The following is a 21,279-nucleotide window of genomic DNA, read 5'->3' on the forward strand; positions in this document are numbered from 1 at the left end:
ACTAAAGGAGAATACTTAATAATACGGCGAAACATTTATACAAAACACCTATCCCGAGCACACGCAAGGGAACCGTAGACAGGCAAGTGAAATCCAATCCACGAAATAATTTGATCCATGGACGGCACCGTTGTGGTAAAGGTCGTAATTCCAGAGGAATCATTACCGCAAGGCATAGAGGGGGAGGTCATAAGCGCCTATACCGTAAAATAGATTTTCGACGGAATCAAAAAGACATATCTGGTAGAATCGTAACCATAGAATACGACCCTAATCGAAATGCATACATTTGTCTCATACACTATGGGGATGGTGAGAAGAGATATATTTTACATCCCAGAGGGGCTATAATTGGAGATACTATTGTTTCTGGTACAAAAGTTCCTATATCAATGGGAAATGCCCTACCTTTGAGTGCGGTTTGAACTATTGATTTACGTAATTGGAAGTAACCAATTAGGTTTACGACGAAACCTAGAAATCGATCACTGATCCAATTTGACTACCTCTACGGGATAGACCTCAACAGAAAACTGTTGAGTAACGGCAGCAAGTGATTGAGTTCAGTAGTTCCTCATAGAAAATTATTGGCTCTAGAGATATGGTAATATGGAGAAGACAAAATTGTTTGAAGCACGCACAGAACCGGAAGCGCCCCTTGTTTCAAAGAGAGGAGGACGGGTTATTCACATTTAATTTGATGGTCAGAGGCAAATTGAAAGCTAAGCAGTGGTAATTAAGACCCCCGGGGGAAAATAGGGATGTCTCCTACGTTACCCATAATATGTGGAAGTATCGACGTAATTTCATAGAGTCATTCGATCTGAATGCTACATGAAGAACATAAGCCAGATGACGGAACGCAGAGACCTAGGATGTAGAAGATCATAACATGAGCGATTCGGCAGATTTGGATTCCTTTCCTATATATCCACTCATGTGGTACTTCATCATATGATTCATATAAGATCCATCTGTCTAGAGATCGTCATATACATCTAGAAAGCCGTATGCTTTGGAAGAAGCTTGTACAGTTTGGGAAGGGGTTTTTTGAGAGAAAAGAAGAATCTACTTCAACCGATATGCCCTTAGGCACGGCCATGCATAACATAGAAATCACACGTGGAAGGGGTGGGCAATTAGCTAGAGCAGCAGGTGCTGTAGCGAAACTCATTGCAAAAGAGGGTAAATCGGCCACTTTAAGATTACCATCTGGGGAGGTCCGTTTAGTATCCCAAAACTGCTTAGCAACAGTCGGACAAGTGGGTAATGTTGGGGTGAACCAAAAAAGTTTGGGTAGAGCCGGATCTAAGTGTTGGCTAGGTAAACGCCCCGTAGTAAGAGGGGTAGTTATGAACCCTGTGGACCACCCCCATGGGGGCGGTGAAGGGAAAGCTCCCATTGGTAGAAAAAAACCCACAACCCCTTGGGGTTATCCTGCGCTTGGAAGAAGAACTAGGAAAAGGAAAAAATATAGCGATAGTTTTATTCTTCGTCGCCGTAAGTAAATACGTAACTAGGAATATGGAAAATTGCATTTTTGGAATTTGCAATAATGCGATGGGCGAACGACGGGAATTGAACCCGCGCATGGTGGATTCACAATCCACTGCCTTGATCCACTTGGCTACATCCGCCCCTTATCCAGCTAAAGGATTTTTTTCTTTTTTCCATTGATCATTATTCTATTTATTCTGACCTCCGTACTTCGATCGAGATATTGGACATAGAATGCCACTCTTTAAAAAGGAAAAAAGGAGTAATCAGCTGTGACACGAAAAAAAACGAATCCTTTTGTAGCTCATCATTTATTGGCAAAGATAGAAAAGGTCAATATGAAGGAGGAGAAAGAAACAATAGTAACGTGGTCCCGGGCATCTAGCATTCTACCCACAATGGTTGGCCATACAATCGCGATTCATAATGGAAAGGAACATATACCTATTTACATAACAAATCCTATGGTAGGTCGCAAATTGGGGGAATTCGTGCCTACTCGGCATTTCACGAGTTATGAAAATGCAAGAAAGGATACTAAATCTCGTCGTTAACTGAATTCTGAATAGAAAGATTAAGAAGAAAAAAAGATTCAAAATAAAGACAGAAATACCCAATATCTTGCTAGAACAAGATATTGGGTATTTCTGTCTTCAAAAATTCTTATATGTTAGCAGAAAAACCTTATCCATTAATAGATGGAACTTCAACAGCAGCTAAGTCTAGAGGGAAGTTGTGAGCATTACGTTCGTGCATTACTTCCATACCAAGGTTAGCACGGTTGATGATATCAGCCCAAGTATTAATAACGCGACCTTGACTATCAACTACAGATTGGTTGAAATTGAAACCATTTAGGTTGAAAGCCATAGTACTAATACCTAAAGCAGTGAACCAGATTCCTACTACAGGCCAAGCAGCCAAGAAGAAGTGTAAAGAACGAGAGTTGTTGAAACTAGCATATTGGAAGATTAATCGGCCAAAATAACCATGAGCAGCCACAATATTATAAGTTTCTTCCTCTTGACCAAATTTGTAACCCTCATTAGCGGATTCATTTTCAGTAGTTTCCCTGATCAAACTAGAGGTTACCAAGGAACCATGCATAGCACTGAATAGGGAACCGCCGAATACACCAGCTACACCTAACATGTGGAATGGATGCATAAGGATGTTGTGCTCTGCCTGGAATACAATCATAAAGTTGAAAGTACCAGAGATTCCTAAAGGCATACCATCAGAAAAGCTTCCTTGACCAATAGGGTAAATCAAGAAAACAGCAGTAGCAGCTGCAACAGGAGCTGAATATGCAACAGCAATCCAAGGACGCATACCCAGACGGAAACTAAGTTCCCACTCACGACCCATATAACAAGCTACACCAAGTAAGAAGTGTAGAACAATTAGCTCATAAGGACCACCATTGTATAACCACTCATCAACAGATGCAGCTTCCCAAATTGGGTAAAAGTGCAATCCGATCGCCGCAGAAGTAGGGATAATAGCACCAGAGATAATATTGTTTCCATAAAGTAAAGAACCAGAAACAGGCTCACGAATACCATCAATATCTACTGGAGGGGCAGCGATGAAGGCGATAATAAATACAGAAGTTGCGGTCAATAAGGTAGGGATCATCAAAACACCGAACCATCCGATGTAAAGACGATTTTCAGTGCTAGTTATCCAGTTGCAGAAGCGACCCCACAGGCTTGTACTTTCGCGTCTCTCTAAAATTGCAGTCATGGTAAGATCTTGGTTTATTCAAATTGCAAGGACTCCCAAGCACACGTATTAACTAGAATATAGATAATAGAAGGCTTGTTATTTAACAGTATAACATAGACTATATACCAATGTCAACCAAGTCAGCCCAAAGATTAGCTATCCATATAACTAAATTAACCAAACCAATAATTTTGTATTTGTAAATGAAGTGAGTCAAAGTGAAAAACTTTGATGGGTCTTTTCTATATGGGTTGCCCGGGACTCGAACCCGGAACTAGTCGGATGGAGTAGATAATTCTTCCTTGTTACAATAGAGAAAAATCCCTCCCCAAATCGTGCTTGCATTTTTCATTGCACACGACTTTCCCTATGTAGAAATAGCCAATTTCTATTCCAAAGAGGAAGTTCTACTAATTTTTTTAATTAGTAAGTTGATTCACCTACTCTTTATTATAATAAAAAGAACATTTCAGAATGAAAAATAGAAAAGTTTTTTCTTGATCATTTATCAACCCTTTCCTGTTTCTTAATTTCGTCTAATGATTAATTAAGAGGGTTGACCAGGTCATTGATACGTATAATATCCAAATACCAAATACGCTCAGTGTGTGATCCACAGAAAGAAAAAAGAGTTGTTTTGGTGAACATCAAAGAAAAAACTTGCTCTTCTTCCATAAAAAATTCTTCTAAAAATGCCGAACCCAATCGTTGCATAAAAGTTCGTACCGTGCTTTTATGTTTACGAGCTAAAGTTCTAGCACATGAAAGTCGAAGTATATACTTTAGTCGATACAAAGTCCGTTTTTTCGAAGATCCACTATGATAATGAAAAAGATTTCTACATATCCGACCAAATCGATCAAGAATATCCCAATCTGATAAATCTGTCCAAATGGGTTTACTAATAGGATGCCCCGATCCAGTACAAAATTGAGCTTTTGATAAGTATCCTATGAGGAGAGTAGCGGGGACTATGGTATCGAATTTTTTCATTCGAGTATCTATTAGAAATGAATTCTCCAGCATTTGATTCCTTACTAACAAAGAACTTTTTTGTACACTTGAAAGGTACCCCATAAAATCGAAGCAAGAGTTTGCTAATTGGTTTATATGGATTCTTCGCGGCTGAGTCCAAAAACAGAAATAATATTGCCAGAAATTGATAAGGTAGCATTTCCATTTCTTCTTCAAAAAAAAAGTGCCTTTTGATGCAAGAATTGCCTTTCCTTGATATCGAACATAATGCATAAGAGGATCCATAAAGAACCATAGGGTTTTCCGAGAAAAACCAGGGTACATTATCCCAAAATGTTCCATCTTCCTAGAAAAGTGGATTCGTTCCAGAAAAGTTCCAGAAGATGCTAATGGTAAGCAAGAAGATTGTTTACGAAGAAACAACAAAAAAAATTCATATTCTGATACATAAGAGTTATATAGGAATTGAAATAGTCTTTTATTTTCTTTTTGAAAAAAAAAAATGGATTTCATTGAAGTAATAAAACTATTCCAATTCGAATAATAGTTGAGAAAGAATCGCAATAAATGCAAAGATGGAACATCTTGGATACGGTATTGAAGGAGTTGAACCAGGATTTCCAAATGGATAGGATAGGGTATTTCTATATGTGATAGATAATCCAAATGCAAAAATTTGTCTTCTAAAAAGGGAAATATTGAATGAATAGAGCGTAAATTCTGAAACTTTGGTATTTCTTTTTCTTTCAGACAAAAAAATTCCCGTAGCGAGAATGGGATTTCCACAACGATCGCAAACCCTTCAGATAGAATCTGAGAATAAAACTCAGAATAAAAATAATTTTTGTAATCCAATAATCGATCTTGGTTAGGATGATTAACCGAGTTATCCAAAAAATTCTGCTGATACATTCGAATAATTAAACGTTTCACAAGTAGTGAACTAAATTTCTTGTTATTACAACTAACAACTATTTCCACAGGTTCAGAACCATTTAATCCATAATGGTGGGCAAATGCATAAATATATTCCTGAAAGAGAAGTGGGTAGACAAAGTATTGTTGACGAGATTTATGTTTTTCTGAATACCCTTCGAATTTTTCCATTTGTATTTCTACTTGAATCAGAGAGAAGAAGCATTTCTCGGTTTATCGAATGATGATACATAGTGCAATATGGTCAGAACAGGGTGTTGCATTTTTAATACAAACCCTGGAAAGAAAGGGAGTCTAATCCACAGATCTTTTTCTGCTCCTTTTCTACCCAATTAGTTTATGTTTGTTCTAATTAAAAAAAAAGAACAGAACAAGTTTTTTATTTTTGCAGGCCAATCGCTCTTTTGACTTTGGAATACAGCCTCTTTATCAATATACTGCTTCTTTTACACATTCAATCCATAACATCCCTTATTCAATCCATAATCAAGAATAATTAGGATTTCTAAAAAAAAAAAGAAAAAATAAAGGGTCCACTCATAGGAAAACCCAACCTTTCCCCGCATCCGGCACTAATCTATTTTTAACGTCTAATTAGAGCGGGGAATCATTCCAATTAGGAAGTTCAGCTCGTTGCTTTTTATTTTACCAGAATTGGAGCCAGGCTCTATCCATTTATTCATTAGACCCAGAAAATCGTAATTTTGGATTCCATTCAAAAAAGATTGATTTTATTACGACATGCTATTTTTTCCATTCATTACCTTTGAGGATCAGTCGTGGTCTTCTAGACTCTACCAAGAGTCTGGACGAATTTGTTGTTTCATCCAAATGTGTAAAAGATCATAGTCGCACTTAAAAGCCGAGTACTCTACCATTGAGTTAGCAACCCAGATAAAAAAAGGATCTTAGATACGATCGAAATCCAAAAATCAATGGAATTACACCGCGCGCTTCTGTCAAAACATTGAACTAGCAAGACATCAAAAGATTTTTTTTATCGACCATGAAAAACACTCAAATGCCAAAACGAACAGGTCCGGTGAAATTCCACTAAAGTAAAGTTAAAAAAAGAGCGACCCTAATCACGATGGCCAAATTCTCCTTATTTTTAGCGATTTTTATTAACAAAAAATATATATTATAAAAAATATATATTATATTGTATGAGAATACATGCAAGAGGAACACCCTTATCATTTGAGCGAAGTGTAGGCGGAAAAATTGAATATGGAGTGAGGATAAAGAGACCCATCTATCTACAAATTCTATTTGTTCAATAGACCTTTGTCAATGGAAATACAATGGTAAGAAAACAAATTAGATAGAAAAAGTAAATAAAATAGGGGCTTATGTTGGATTGGCACGATATAATATAAATCCAAATAGGATTAAAAAAGAGGTAAATTGTGTCTAAATAATTAGACAACTAGGAATACTAATAATCTTCTCCTATCCTATTTTTTGATTCATTTAGTTCTTCAATTAACTCAAAGTTCTTTCTTTTTCTTTAAAGAATTCTGCCTTCCTTAAAATATCATAAACAGTTCTTGTTGGTTGAGCACCCTTTTCAAGGAAATAGAGAATAGCTGGAACATTTAAACAAGTTTGATTCTTTATCGGATCATAAAAACCTACTTTTTGAAGATCTCTTCCTTCTCTTCGAGATCGAACATCAATTGCAACGATTCGATAGACAGCTTATTGGGATAGATGTAGATAAACAACGCCCCCCCCTAGAAACGTATATGAGGTTTTCTCCTCATACGGCTCGAGAAAATGATTCGAATTTCTGTCGATAATAATAGAAATTAGACTATGACGTGCATTAATTTCCTTACAGAAAAAACAAATTTCATTTATACTCATGACTCAAGTGGGCTAATTTTGCCTGACAAACTTCGAAGGCAAAATCCTTCCAAAATTTTTGAGTCGTCTTTAAACTCTTTTCTTTGTCTCATTTCGAACGAATTGACTTTTATTCCTTATTCTAATCCAACTCTGTTGTTGAGACAATTGAAAATTGTGTTTACTTGTTCTGGAATCCTTTATCTTTGATTTGTGAAATCCTTGGGTTTAGACATTACTTCGGGAATTCCTATTTTTTTCTTTCAAAAGAGTAGCAACATACCCTTTTTTCTTATTTCCTTCGATAAAGCATTTATCTCTTCTATAGAAATCTAATAAGAGGGATTGATTCTGATATACTTTTATTGGACTTTCTTCTTATTTTAACCTTTCGATTTATTTCTATATTAAGGATAGACTGACAAAGTTGGCCTAATTTATTAGTTTTCACTAACCCTAGATTCTTTCCCTTGATAAAAAAAATTCTGTCCTCTCGAGCTCCATCGTGTACTATGTTACTTAAACCCAGCGCAAATTTGGTTCGGAACGAATAGAACAGGCTATGTCGAGCCAAGAGCATTTTCATTACTATGGAAAATGATGGATAGCAAAATCCACAATCGATCATGTCCTTCAAGTCGCACGTTGCTTTCTACCACATCGTTTTAAACGAAGTTTTACCATAACAAACATTCCTCTTTTCATTGCAAAGTGGTATAGAGAATTGATCCAATATGGATGGAATCATGAATAGTCATTGGTTTAGTTTTTTTATACTAATTAAAACTTGCTATCTATGGAGCAATATGGATAAAAGAAAGTAAGTATTTATCCGGGAAGCCTCCGCCAAGATCCAATTTATTTAAACCCATATTAAAATTCTATCATATGAATGAAACATAGTTTGAAAAAGACGACTAAACAAGTTTGCTTAAAACTTATTTATTCTTAAATTTCCACCCTCAACGGATGGCTCGAGATGATCAATCTTGAAGTGAGAAAAGAAGGATTGACTCTTCCTCAATAAATAAACTATCAACCTCCAAAAAAGTTTAATTAATTTAATTACTAGAATTAGAATTCTAGTAGTAATATATTTTTTCAGTACCAAAAACAATTAACTATAATAACTAAATAAACTATTCCAATGAAAAGATTGAAAGTTTTTGGTAGTTATAGAATTCTCGTACTTCTTCAACTCGAATACCAAAAGGAAGAAAAAAATATGACTAAGTGATTTTATAGTAGAGGCATATCCTGAATGTGCTTGATAGATCCCATTTTTTCATGAAAATAAAGATAGTCAATTTGACTGGACTTAAGACTTTATTATGTTTTCTGAGAAAGAATAAGATATCATTATTCTCTTTAATAAACTTTTGTCTCGTACGGAATACTATATGATTTCACCGTTTGTTTCATCAGAAACAATCTGGGACGGAAGGATTCGAACCTCCGAGTAACGGGACCAAAACCCGCTGCCTTACCACTTGGCCACGCCCCATTTCGGGTTTTATGCGACACTAATAAACACTAGTATGTTTATTTGTTATTCGTCAATACCATTTCAATTACATAAAAAAGGAGGGATATTCTCTTGCTAGTATTCTACACATGCGGATAATATAGAATCAAAAAAATGCATTGATCATTACATGGAATTCTATTAAGATATTATATGAAAGTCGAATTTATTCCACTCTCATTTGAGAGTGCGAATACAAGGAGGTATTTTGTGTTTGGGAAAGTCCGAAGAAAAAAGATTTTGAATCTGCCTTTTCCTTCTTTCCCTTAAAAAAATAACTCAAGAAAAATCCAATTATTTACTCTACAAGAATGAAATGCTTGTTATGCCTAATATACTTAGTTTAACCTGTATCTGTTTTAATTCTGTTCTTTATCCTACTAGTTTTTTCTTTGCCAAATTACCCGAAGCTTATGCTATTTTCAATCCAATCGTGGATATTATGCCTGTTATACCTCTATTCTTTTTTCTATTAGCCTTTGTTTGGCAAGCTGCTGTAAGTTTTCGATGAAATCTTTAGTACTCTGTATGCCAAATTGAATGATGTGTTCATTCCAAAAAAATTTTAAAATGGGTAAAAGCCGAGAAGTTTTATATTTTTATATTATGAACCTTCGATTCTAAAATTTAAATTCTTCTACATTGAATGGGTAGCTACAGCAATAAATTTGGATCAGCCTTTCTACTCCCCTGCACCTAGGTTGAGCAGGTACCTAAAGGTACCTACACAATACCTAACCACCTAACCCTATTTTTGCTATTGATAAGAGTGCTTATTATAAAAGAATTCTTGCAATTTTTTTCAAGAATTCTTTTTTGCATTTTTAGGTATAAAAAAAAACCATCCTAGTGGATCCGTGTGGTAAGGAAAAACTGGTAATCTATTCCTTAAAAAAAAATCTTGGAGATTATGTAATGCTTACTCTCAAACTTTTTGTTTATACAGTAGTGATATTCTTTGTTTCACTCTTTATCTTTGGATTCTTATCTAATGACCCAGGACGGAATCCTGGACGCGAGGAGTAAAAATTCAGTTTTTTTTTTTCTTATTGGATTTGTTTCGTACATTTATCTATGAGAAAATCCGGGGGTCAGAATTCTTTCCAATTCGAAAGTCCCAAATGATCCAAGGGAGCGGAAAGAGAGGGATTCGAACCCTCGGTACAAAAAAATTGTACAACGGATTAGCAATCCGCCGCTTTAGTCCACTCAGCCATCTCTCCACGTTCCAAAGCGAAAGGTTTCCGTGATATGATATAGGCAAGAAATAAGAAATAACGGTTGCAAAAAACCCCTTTTTTTTCTTTCAAAAGTCTATAAAAATTATATTGCCAATTCCATTTTAATTATATTCTTTTTTCTTAATGTTAATAAAAAAAGAAGAAAATTCTTGTTTTTTCTTTCTAAAAATCGATATTGGCCGAGAGACAATCAAATAGATTTTCTCTTTAGCGGGCATTTCCATATAGGACTTGTTATAATTATAATAAAACAAGCAGGTTATATAAAAAAAACGCTTTTTTTGTCGATTATTTATCAAGAAAGCAAAAAGGGTTCTTATCAAATCCACCATAAAATTGGAAAGAAGCATAAAGTAAGTAGACCTGACTCCTTTAATGATGCCTCTATCCGCTATTCTGATATATAAATTCGATGTAGATGAAATTGTATAAGCGAATTTTTTTTATTTCCTTAGACTTAGACCGCGCAAGACAAGAATTTTTCGCTATTTACGATTTCATATTCTTGTTACTAGATGTTCTATAGGAATAAGAAGAAATCGCAACTCCTTTGCGCTACACATAAAATTGGATTTCGAAGGTCCATTTTTTTTTTTCAGAATCCTCTATTATTTTAGTTCTTCCACCCATGCAATAGAGAGGGAATGGGAAAAGAAGGGTTACTTTTATTTGCATTTTTCCCTTAAAAGATAGACTTTGAAATAGGAGTCTTGGAATAATGCTGAATTCAAAGGTTTATTTCTTTCTATAGTATAAGAAAAACAATTTATTTCTATTTCTATAGTATAAGAAAAACAAATAAATAGTATAAGAAAAACAAATCGAATCAAATTCATGGATTTACCACGCGACCTCGGTTGTGACTGTGACTCCATAGATAAAAATGGGAAATTTCTCTCTTCGAGACCATTGAAAAAGGGCATTGAACGAGAAAGAAATCGTCCACAGATAATAAAACTATCATATGCCTTGGAAAGTGATATGAGGTGCTCGGAAATGGTTGAAGTAATTGAATAGGAGGATCACTATGACTATAGCCCTTGGTAGAATTCCTAAAGAAGAAAATGATCTATTTGATACTATGGATGACTGGTTACGAAGGGACCGTTTCGTTTTTGTAGGATGGTCTGGCCTATTGCTCTTTCCTTGTGCTTATTTCGCTTTAGGGGGTTGGTTTACAGGGACAACTTTTGTAACTTCTTGGTATACCCATGGATTGGCTAGTTCCTATTTGGAAGGTTGTAATTTCTTAACCGCAGCAGTTTCTACCCCTGCCAATAGTTTAGCACACTCTTTGTTGCTACTATGGGGGCCCGAAGCACAAGGAGATTTTACTCGTTGGTGTCAATTAGGCGGTCTATGGACTTTTGTAGCTCTCCACGGGGCTTTTGCACTAATAGGTTTCATGTTACGCCAATTTGAACTTGCTCGGTCTGTTCAATTGCGGCCTTATAATGCAATCTCATTCTCTGGTCCAATTGCTGTTTTTGTTTCTGTATTCCTTATTTATCCACTGGGGCAATCTGGTTGGTTCTTTGCGCCGAGTTTTGGCGTAGCAGCGATATTTCGATTCATCCTTTTCTTCCAAGGATTTCATAATTGGACGTTGAACCCATTTCATATGATGGGAGTTGCCGGAGTATTAGGTGCGGCTCTGCTATGCGCTATTCATGGAGCGACCGTAGAAAACACTCTATTTGAGGACGGTGATGGTGCAAATACCTTCCGTGCTTTTAACCCAACTCAAGCTGAAGAAACTTATTCAATGGTCACTGCTAACCGCTTTTGGTCCCAAATCTTTGGTGTTGCTTTTTCCAATAAACGTTGGTTACATTTCTTTATGCTATTTGTACCCGTCACCGGTTTATGGATGAGTGCTATTGGCGTAGTTGGCTTGGCTCTGAACTTACGTGCCTATGACTTTGTTTCCCAGGAAATCCGTGCAGCGGAAGATCCTGAATTTGAGACTTTCTACACCAAAAATATTCTTTTAAACGAGGGTATTCGTGCGTGGATGGCAGCTCAGGATCAGCCTCATGAAAATCTTATATTCCCTGAGGAGGTTCTACCACGTGGAAACGCTCTTTAATGGAACTTTCGTTTTAGCTGGTCGTGACCAAGAAACCACCGGCTTTGCTTGGTGGGCTGGGAATGCCAGACTTATCAATTTGTCCGGTAAACTGCTTGGAGCTCATGTAGCTCATGCCGGATTAATCGTATTCTGGGCCGGAGCAATGAACCTATTTGAAGTGGCCCATTTCGTACCAGAAAAGCCCATGTATGAACAAGGGTTGATTTTACTTCCACACTTAGCTACTCTAGGTTGGGGAGTAGGGCCAGGGGGGGAAGTTCTAGATACTTTTCCGTACTTTGTATCTGGCGTACTTCACCTAATTTCCTCCGCAGTCTTAGGCTTCGGTGGCATTTATCACGCGCTTCTGGGACCCGAGACTCTTGAGGAATCTTTTCCATTCTTTGGTTATGTCTGGAAAGATAGAAATAAAATGACTACAATTTTGGGTATTCACTTAATTTTGTTAGGTCTAGGTGCTTTTCTTCTAGTACTCAAGGCTCTTTATTTTGGCGGTGTATATGATACCTGGGCCCCTGGGGGGGGAGATGTAAGAAAAATTACCAATTTGACCCTTAGTCCCAGTGTTATATTTGGTTATTTACTAAAATCTCCTTTTGGTGGAGAAGGGTGGATTGTTAGTGTAGATGATTTAGAAGATATAATTGGTGGGCATGTATGGTTGGGTTTTATTTGTGTATTTGCGGAATTTGGCATATTTTAACCAAACCCTTCGCATGGGCTCGCCGTGCATTTGTATGGTCTGGAGAAGCTTACTTGTCTTATAGTTTAGCTGCTTTATCTGTCTTTGGTTTTATCGCTTGTTGTTTTGTATGGTTCAATAATACAGCTTATCCGAGTGAGTTTTATGGACCCACCGGGCCAGAAGCTTCTCAAGCTCAAGCATTTACTTTTCTAGTTAGAGACCAGCGTCTTGGAGCTAATGTGGGATCCGCTCAAGGACCCACAGGTTTAGGTAAATATCTAATGCGTTCCCCAACTGGGGAGGTTATCTTTGGAGGGGAAACTATGCGTTTTTGGGACCTTCGTGCTCCATGGTTAGAACCTCTAAGGGGCCCCAACGGTTTGGACTTGAGTAGGTTGAAAAAAGACATACAACCTTGGCAAGAACGACGCTCAGCAGAATATATGACCCACGCTCCTTTAGGCTCTTTAAATTCCGTGGGTGGCGTAGCTACCGAGATCAATGCAGTTAATTATGTCTCTCCTAGAAGTTGGTTATCAACTTCTCATTTTGTTCTAGGATTCTTCTTTTTTGTGGGCCATTTATGGCATGCAGGAAGAGCCCGAGCTGCTGCAGCAGGTTTTGAAAAGGGAATCGATCGTGATTTGGAACCTGTTCTTTACATGAACCCTCTTAACTAAGATTTTCTTATTTATACCTGTTCTACTTTTTTTCTGTTCTGGCTCGGTTATTCCATCTAGCCGAGCCATTCATTCCTTTTTATGAAAGAAAGATAAGGGACAGAAAAAAAAAATAAATAAAAATGAAAGAAACAAACGTATTCAATAAGCAAAAGGAGAGAGAGGGATTCGAACCCTCGATAGTTCCTAGAACTATACCGGTTTTCAAGACCGGAGCTATCAACCACTCAGCCATCTCTCCACAGCCTAATCCTTATTTTACTCCTACAAATAGAACATAGCCATATAAAAAATAAAAAGATTTATTAGCCTCTAGAAAGATATCAGATACAAGTTCCTTTTCGATATATCTCTGTATACTGTATACACGGATACAGGATCCGCTATACCCGCTTGTGAAATAAAGAGTAAATAATCTCTTCTCACCCCCATATCCAAATAAAAAAGCGGTTTAAGTAATAAATTTGAATTAAAGAGAAGAATCAATGGATTCATGATTAAACCCCTCCTACTTCTTGTATTTTTTTACAATTTTGGTTTAAGTGAGGGATCAAATATGTAGTCAACTTTATTTGATGGTAGCTTGGAGGATTAGAAATATGACTATTGCTTTCCAATTAGCTGTTTTTGCATTAATTGCGACTTCCTCAGTCTTAGTAATTAGTGTACCCCTTGTATTTGCTTCTCCTGATGGTTGGTCAAATAATAAAAATGTTGTATTTTCCGGTACATCATTATGGATTGGACTAGTCTTTCTCGTAGCTATTCTGAATTCTCTCATTTCTTAAATGAAATTTGGTTAATATTTATTAACCCCATAAAAAAGAAATAATAAAGGCCATTTCTTCTAAAAAATTAGAATAGTGAGACGTATTAAAACGCAATTTGCGTTCCGAATTGCTAGCTCTTCTCTTTCAGTATTATGAAATTCCATTCCCATTAGAATATTCATTGACAGATAATAAAAAAAGGAAAACTCTAATATAATAGAAAATGAAATGAAACGGTCGACCCAGACATAGAAGGTCGACCCAGGCGGATATACGCTATAAAATATATACCGTAGCGAGCGTAGTTCAATGGTAAAATATCTCCTTGCCAAGGAGAAGATACGGGTTCGATTCCCGCCGCTCGCCCGCTTAATTTATCAAAGTACTATGATAAAAAGTTTAGTCTAGTTAACTGTTTAACTACTTATATTAAATTAAGTATTAATTAGGTGTTAGTCTAGTGCCGTATCCCTTACTATCTTACCCTTCCTTTGCATCCCACTCAAAAAAAGAGGGCGCTCCAGAGGCAGAAATAGAACTCGCCAACAGAGCTCCAAAAATTGGGTATTAACTGAGACAAACAACGGGCAAACTTTTTTTAAAGGGAAGGGAGAGGTAGACTGTCCCTTTCGTTTCATTTTTATTTTCTGCAGGGTAGGGAGAGGCCTTGCGCCTTCTTTTTTTGAAGGCAAGTGACTTCGCAAACTGCTCAATTTTGCCCTCTAGGGCCGGGAACTAATGAATAAAAAAGGGTTGGATACGCCCCTCTACCATACATATCTAGAGAAATAGAATAGTCCTTTTATACAGACTGCTAAGTGCGGAGACGGGAATCGAACCCGTGACCTCAAGGTTATGAGCCTCGTGAGCTACCAAACTGCTCTACTCCGCTCTGGAGTACCAGAAACTGGTGGACAAAAAAGGCTTGAATACAAGCCTCTAACATGTCTAGACAAATAGAATACTCCTTTTATACAGAATGGAGCGGGTAGCGGGAATCGAACCCGCATCGTTAGCTTGGAAGGCTAGGGGTTATAGTCGACGTTGGTTGATTATTTTTAACGTCTCTAATTCAAAACCGAACATGAAATTTTGATTTCATTCGGCTCCTTTATGGATATTCTCACCACTTAACATCTATGTCAGCTTTTCTATTTGAATGGAACCAAAGCTCTCCGCTTTCTAGATGATCCTTATAGAGTAGGAGATAGAAATTCTATCTAAATTCATCTAATCTACTTACTTCGTTCCCTAATTTCATTCAAGAGATCCTGAGGAAAAGAATTGGGTTTCCACCGAGCTGAAACAATATGCGGATGGTTCTAGTAAACCAAAACTATCGTTTTTTAGCTATTTGGCTTCCTTATTCCTTATTTTAAGAAGATTTAGTTACGATTGGAAATCAACTTTTTTGTATCTTCATCCATAGATCCTTTACTCATATTTTCAAAATTGGAATACTTAATCCAATGCAAAATTATGCTTCGCGACTCTGTACTCATAATCCTATTTTTATTTTGGATGCAATTTAAATTAGTCTTTGGATACAAATCGCCAGAATGTATATTCTTCCTCAATATGCTATTGAGAGGAAAAGGATTTAATCCTTTATAAGAACTAAAGTTTTCATCGGAATATAAAAATAAAAAACTTAAGGATGCCTTAAGTATATCATTTCAAATTCAGTTATTAATAGAACGAATCACACTTTTACCACTAAACTATACCCGCTACATTGTAGATTATGGTATAAATGGTACCCTTTGTCAAGGATAGCCATTTGACAAGAAGGCTAATTCCCCCTTATTGAATCAGATGGAGAAGGTTCATGACACTGAGCCGTTGGTACTTCTACTTCGATCGCTCGCCTTTACTTTAGGATTTAGATAGCCCCTCTGGTCTGTAAAAAAAATCTTTTCTTACCATGCTAATAGCGCCTGAACCAAATGTATTTATTTTGATTAGGATCCTATTCTACGGTTACGACTACAATAATAATTATTTACTTTGCAAGGACGTAAGTGTGTCAGACTGCTAAATTGTTTTATTATTCCTACAATATAAACTAGGGGATATAGGGGGTAACACTGTCCCTATAAATTCCTTTTTTCCTTTTCTTTTTTGTCCAGAATTGAACAAAAAAGAAATTATGGAAGATGTTTTCTTCCCCCATTAAGTCCGAGCCATAGAGTAAGAGTGAGATGAGTTTTCCAAATTCATCATAGACTTTCCCTATGGCTTGATAGAAGTAAGCAGCAAAGAGTCGTAACTTAAAGAAAAAAACGGACAGGGCCGACAGATTTACCTGATGTAAAGAAGATCCTAAAAGTCTCTGATTAGTCGACTCTCTCCATTTAACACTTTCCTCTCTCTCCTTTTTTCCACTGACTCAATTCTAGTTTATTAGATTCTTGTTTAAAAGAATGCAAAAAGTTCAATAGAACTAAGAACACATAAAAAATAGCATAGAGGATCAAGGCCATTACCAAAAGTTCCTCCCAAGGATCCTATATCCTATTGGGTATCTGTTCCCCGCCTTTTCCCGCTAGGATCGGAAATCTTATATTTTCCATATCCATATACCGTTGAATCCTTGGGGTTCCAGAATCCGCCTATTTTACTAGTCTTCGGAAACGGAAAACCCTGAACCAAGAAGAGTTGGATATGTTATGTAGGGTATGTTTTTTTTTATTAATTTTATTTTGAGCTCTCAAGATATCGATATATACATATACAATCTCTACATAATGTCTCTCTCTCTATCTCTATATATTATATATATAATATGTACATTATGCAGTAGACCCATAATGGGAAATCCAAGTGGCTAATTTTTGAATTAAATAAAAAGCCCTTTTAACTCAGTGGTAGAGTAATGCCATGGTAAGGCATAAGTCATCGGTTCAAATCCGATAAAGGGCTTTTTAAATTAGTGGTAGAGTAATCTCGTGCTAAGACGTAAGTCGTTGGTTCGAATCTGATAGAGTACTTTTCTACTAAATTGATTCACTTTTTTTCTTTGTTTTTGAAACTTTCTCTATATTTTTAGAGAATTTTATGACTTAGTGCGGGATGGATGCATTTTTGGTATGAACACTAAATGAAGCACGGAGAATTAATCTATAACGATCAACTAAAAAAAATCCTAGATGAAAACATAACAGAAAAGTTGGAAAAACTCTTTGCTTTGGATCTATTTATACTTTTCGAGTATATTGACAATTCCAAAAAACTGCTCATACTATGATTATAGTATAATCACGAGCGGTTGTATATGGCCCTATCGTCTAGTGATGCCCCTATCGTCTAGTGGTTCAGGACATCTCTCTTTCAAGGAGGCAGCGGGGATTCGACTTCCCCTGGGGGTAGGGAGTATTATGAAAGGAGGTTAATCATAGATTAGCAAAAACCCTAGAATAAATTCTTCCTGGGTCGATGCCCGAGTGGTTAATGGGGACGGACTGTAAATTCGTTGACAATGTCTACGCTGGTTCAAATCCAGCTCGGCCCAAACCAAAAATCTAGGGCTTCGTGAGTATGAACTAAATCCTTTTGTTTTTCTTCCATAAAATAAAATGTCTGATCTATAGAAATAAAAGATAAAGAAAAAAGGGAAATTTTTTTTTCTAATCCATATCTCTCTCATTCCTTTCTTACAAACAAAAGAGTTTTTCTTATTGAAGGCTGGATTATTATCCATTTTTAGTGATAAAAAATCACGACATACTAGTTATGTCACTCTCACTATACCCACGTATAATATAATATGTGGGTATGTAGTATATGATTCGTCTATTTCTTAGAGTACGAAAGACGAATCGAATCTTCTTATGGTTCTATTTAAGAATGGGTATGCCATACACCCCGCGGGGATTGTAGTTCAATTGGTCAGAGCACCGCCCTGTCAAGGCGGAAGCTGCGGGTTCGAGCCCCGTCAGTCCCGAACTAGGGTTCAATGAATGGAGAAATTGATATTTCCTTTTTCCATGAAAAAAAGGGGCAGGGAGCAAGATCAAATACCCACAGGGCACCCTTACTTCACTTTTTTATTTTGCATCTCTCATTAAAGAGGGAGGGAGGGCATATAGGAATTTTTTTTTCACTACTCCCAATCGATAAAGAAAGACACACATACGATATGTGGATTAGTAGAATTTAGGATATTATATTACTCTATCTTTCTTTATGATGATACCATCCTCATCTTAATTTCCTATTCCACTCTTATGGAATAGAGTACCGGTATTTTACCGGAATCCATACATAAATCGTATTCCCTTTTTATTTCAGACCTCTTTTCCCCATCTCACTTCTACTGCTTATTTGGATGTCTATGTGACCCATAGAAAGTGAAAGTTGGTCATATAATACATACATAATTGTATGTATAACTATAAGAAAAAGGAAGGGAAATTGTATAAGATTAAGAAAGTATAAGATTAAGAAAGCTCGTGGGTTAGAGATATAGAAAAGAAAAAGTAGAAAAGGATTAAAAAAGAGGGAATTCCTAATCCAATCAAAAAACCCATTTTGGTCTTAGTGTGGATAGAGGATCTTCCTATGTTATACTATATAACTCTCATCCGTGAAATATAACTCTCATCCATGAATTGATTTGATAGATCCGATATTCATAATATTGAATTGATTCAGTATTATCAGAATGCAAGCCCTACCCTTGAATTTACAAGATACCCCTTTTTCCTCTCCATGGGATTACATCCCGAGTTATTGTGAAAATAAAAAATAAAGAGGTTATGGAAGTCAATATTCTCGCATTTATTGCTACTGCACTGTTCATTCTAGTTCCTACTTCTTTTTTACTTATTATTTATGTAAAAACAGTCAGCCAAAATAATTAATTGGAATTCCAATTAATCATTGAAGAAATTAAAAAGGGATTAAATAAAAAAAATCCAAGTCTTAAATGAAAGGATCTGGTTGGAATCTTAAAGTGTGGTAGAAAGAACTACATATAGTTTTTTCTACGACACTTTAGATTCTTTCTATTATATTATCTTTGAATCTACATAGAATAGATTAGTAGATTGAAATAGTTAAGTAGTCTAATTCAATTTCTTTTTTCATTGCATCCACTTAATTTCAATCAGGTCAAAATAAAAAAATCTAAGACAATTCTTGACCAAAGAATCCATGGAAGGAAAGAAAAATAATATGAAGAATAGACTATAGTAAAAAGTAAAAGGAAATGGAAAATGTGTGATATGCCGTGAATAGTTCCGTGGAAGAAAGTCTAATTTTCTTATGTATAGAACTTTTTTTAACCATTCGTCATTTCTAGTAGAAATTCTGAATTGGTATAATGGCTCTTTCTTACATTACAACTTACAATACAAGAGTTTCTTACAGGAGTGAAACAAAACTAAAGAAAAAGATTAAAGAATAACGTTTGACAAAATGATTAATGCAAAATGATCCATTAAAGAAAAGAATTGATACAACAATTTGATTACTTAATCAATTAGTAGTATCCCTAGAGTCCACTCCTTCCCCATACTACTAGTGAAAGAGAAAATGTAAAGACTACCATTAAAGCAGCCCAAGCGAGACTTACTATATCCATCTAAATTATGTCTCCTATTTCTATGAAGGGATTATTCTACTATTGATCAATAATCATAGTGGAATCAAGGGTACAGAGTCAAAAAGGGATTCCGCCCTAAGGCCATGGATCAATCAGTTCAAGGAATTTACTCCTAACAAATTCTTATAGGAATTCTGGTAGAATTAGAGAGCATTAAAAATACGAGATACTATAGCCCTTTTTTCCTTAAAAAAGAAAGAGTACGGGAATGATGTCCTGAATAGAAGAAGCGGGAATAGGAAGATTTTTTATTCCTTTTGTTACTCTTTTTTTTTTTTTTAAGCAAAGGACGCCCGAATATACCATAAAATTATCGATAGATAAATATTTATTGGATACCTACCTTACCTAATGTTTATTTTTGACCTAAACCCTGCAGCCTTGCTTTGTATCATTCTATGAAAGAATGAAGAGATTTTATCCATAATACAACTCCTAAATTGATTTTTGATCGACCTATTTAATCTGATTCTCGTTAGAATTAAGTAGTCCTTACTTTAGTGTATGTAGGTAACATAAGATGTACGATAAAAAAATGTATAATAATTAGTAAGTCTTGATATTCTTTCGTGGAGTCCCTTCTTGAATCTTAGATTGAAAAAAAAAAAGAATGCCCCTTAGGGACCTTTCTTTGGATACCAAGATTTCTGACATCTTATCCTCGTATTTTAAAATTATCAAATCGAATCTCAATTAAGAACCAATTCAAATTCATATAATAAAAGAATAAGGAAACACTACCTCACCCCTATTGATAACCATTTTGGCCACTACCGTCAAAACAAACCCTAACCCTAGTTTGAGGATAGAACTATGGTATGGTTTCTCTAAACCCAGTATCGGCAGGCCCAGTTACTCTCTTGCCCGAACTTATGCGAAGTAAAAATTTATCGAATTCGATCAGCACTATAAAAAAAACCTAAGTATTTTATTGATCAGGCGGCACCCAGATTTGAACTGGGGATAAAGGATTTGCAGTCCCCTGCCTTACCGCTTGGCCATGCCGCCAAAAAATCCGATCAAAAATCTAGAAAACAGCAAGTATTCATCCACGTTTTCTTACGAAAAGCCCCTTTTATTTTGAATATAATTCTACTTACTTTTTTCCAATCTTTTTCAAAAAATCTATTCCTGCTTTTTTTGATCCAGTTTCTATTATTCTCCTCGATAGATTCTATCTTAAAACATACATTGTTAACACAATAAAACTTCCCATTTCTTTCTATTGAGATGAAAAAGAAGAAAAAGTGGATTTCTATTCACAGGCTGCAAAATTCAGAATAAATTGGAACCGTTAACTAGAATTCTCTTTTTTTTATTGCAGTAGTGAACTACTCTTAAATCGGTATTATCTCCCCCCCCTTCAATGGCATAATAAAATATTATGGCTTTATGCTTAATCCGTGTATAGGTAAACTTTAGGTCCGAACAGCATTATTATCCAAAGATCCCCTTTATGTACATATCTCTATGGGGAATCATGCTTTAATTTTTCAAAGTATTAAATTAAATATCTTGAATAAAAAAAGGAAATTTGCTCTGATATAGAGTATAACCTGACTATCTTGGCGTACCCAAGTGAAATTACGATAAAAGAAAAGCATGGATATGGGGAGAGGTGGATAACTAGATTGGCATGTACTTAAAAAAGGGACTTACTTTATTTTAGAATTCCACAATGAAATACTGAATTTTCT

At 35.9% G+C, this 21,279-nt stretch overlaps 7 non-coding genes across 7 annotated transcripts; 3 read left to right on the forward strand and 4 right to left on the reverse strand.

Moving 5' to 3' along the window:
- Positions 1–9,644: 9,644 nt before the first annotated feature.
- On the reverse strand, positions 9,645–9,732 carry TRNAS-GCU (transfer RNA serine (anticodon GCU)). The gene has a single exon. It is a non-coding gene; the product is annotated as a tRNA-Ser (tRNA).
- Positions 9,733–13,360: 3,628 nt separating this feature from the next.
- On the reverse strand, positions 13,361–13,448 carry TRNAS-UGA (transfer RNA serine (anticodon UGA)). Its single transcript has one exon. It is a non-coding gene; the product is annotated as a tRNA-Ser (tRNA).
- Positions 13,449–14,272: 824 nt separating this feature from the next.
- TRNAG-GCC (transfer RNA glycine (anticodon GCC)) lies at positions 14,273–14,343 on the forward strand. The gene has a single exon. It is a non-coding gene; the product is annotated as a tRNA-Gly (tRNA).
- A 452-nt stretch (positions 14,344–14,795) lies between these two features.
- On the reverse strand, positions 14,796–14,869 carry TRNAM-CAU (transfer RNA methionine (anticodon CAU)). Its single transcript has one exon. It is a non-coding gene; the product is annotated as a tRNA-Met (tRNA).
- A 1,958-nt stretch (positions 14,870–16,827) lies between these two features.
- Positions 16,828–16,899, forward strand: TRNAT-GGU (transfer RNA threonine (anticodon GGU)). The gene has a single exon. It is a non-coding gene; the product is annotated as a tRNA-Thr (tRNA).
- Positions 16,900–17,406: 507 nt separating this feature from the next.
- Positions 17,407–17,488, forward strand: TRNAY-GUA (transfer RNA tyrosine (anticodon GUA)). The gene has a single exon. It is a non-coding gene; the product is annotated as a tRNA-Tyr (tRNA).
- A 3,031-nt stretch (positions 17,489–20,519) lies between these two features.
- On the reverse strand, positions 20,520–20,590 carry TRNAC-GCA (transfer RNA cysteine (anticodon GCA)). The gene has a single exon. It is a non-coding gene; the product is annotated as a tRNA-Cys (tRNA).
- Between the last annotated feature and the right edge of the window lie 689 nt (positions 20,591–21,279).

This window comes from Triticum urartu, unplaced genomic scaffold (genome assembly GCF_056163025.1).
Source record: "Triticum urartu cultivar PI428250 unplaced genomic scaffold, HENAU_Tu73 scaffold2, whole genome shotgun sequence".
NCBI classification, from domain to species: domain Eukaryota; kingdom Viridiplantae; phylum Streptophyta; class Magnoliopsida; order Poales; family Poaceae; genus Triticum; species Triticum urartu.